The sequence below is a fragment of the Apium graveolens genome, chromosome 1, assembly GCF_009905375.1.
Source record: "Apium graveolens cultivar Ventura chromosome 1, ASM990537v1, whole genome shotgun sequence".
In the NCBI taxonomy this organism is placed as follows: domain Eukaryota; kingdom Viridiplantae; phylum Streptophyta; class Magnoliopsida; order Apiales; family Apiaceae; genus Apium; species Apium graveolens.
The window spans coordinates 49,256,264-49,257,428 of NC_133647.1; the positions used below are offsets into that span (position 1 = coordinate 49,256,264).

At 43.5% G+C, this 1,165-nt stretch overlaps 1 non-coding gene across 1 annotated transcript; it reads right to left on the reverse strand.

The window, feature by feature from the left end:
• Positions 1–308: 308 nt before the first annotated feature.
• LOC141683112 (small nucleolar RNA R71) lies at positions 309–415 on the reverse strand. The gene has a single exon (XR_012560115.1). It is a non-coding gene; the product is annotated as a small nucleolar RNA R71 (small nucleolar RNA).
• Between the last annotated feature and the right edge of the window lie 750 nt (positions 416–1,165).

The following is a 1,165-nucleotide window of genomic DNA, read 5'->3' on the forward strand; positions in this document are numbered from 1 at the left end:
GGCTAGCTATCACAGCTAATACCTTTGAGATCAAGCCTTGCATAATTCAATGGGTACAGACTTCAGTCCAGTTTGGGGGTTCTCCAACGGAAGATCCCAATACACACATTAGGGATTTCATTGAAATATGCGACACCTTCAAGTTCAACGGTGTTTCTGAAGATGCTGTGAAGCTGAGACTATTCCCATTCTCTTTGAGGGACAAGGCTAAGAGCTGGTTACACTCTCTACCAGCTGGTTCGATTACTACTTGGGAAGATCTTGCTCAGAATTTTCTTACTCTATTCTTCCCTATGGCGAAGACAGCTGCACTCAGGAATGCTATTACTCAATTTGCGCAGCAAACGGGAGAATCGCTAAGTGAAGCTTGGGAGCGCTACAAGGAGATGCTTAGGAAGTGTCCTCATCATGGAATTCCTGATTGGATGATCATCACTTGTTTTTACAATGGGTTGGGAGCACAGTCCAGACCCATGCTCGATGCAGCATCAGGCGGAGCATTATGGGCAAAGAGCTATAAGGAAGCTTATGATCTAATTGAACTGATGGCTGCTAATGAATATCAGTATCCAACCCAGAGATATCCACAGGGCAAGGTAGCAGGAGTTCTTGAAGTGGATACAGCTACGACTATCACTGCTCAACTAAAGGCGTTGTCTATGAAGATCGATTCTCTGGCTAACTATGGTGTTAAGCAGATAATTAGTGTTTGTGAGCTGTGTGCAGGTCCACATGCGACAAAGCAATGCGCTATATCTAGCGACTCAGCTCAGTTTGTGAGCAACTTTCAGAGATCGCAACAACCAGTTCCAGACACTTATCATCCTGACAACTGGAATAATCCTAACTTCAGCTGGAGCAACAATCAGAATGTGATGCAATAGCTGTTCCAACCGTTTGGAAATAAGCTGTTCAACTCTCTTGGTTTTCAGCATAAACTCCAACTTCAACAACAGACTCATGATGCAGGTCTATCTTCGAATGAAAAATCTGAATTAGAGGAGTTGAGGCTTATGTGCAAAAACCAGGCTCTTATATGCCAAAGCCAAGATGTTTCTATCAAGACTCTGGAGAACCAAATAGGGCAAATTGCTAATGCCTTATTGAATCAACCACCAGGAATGCTTCCTAGTGATATAAAAGCCAATCCAGGAAAGAGGGAAGT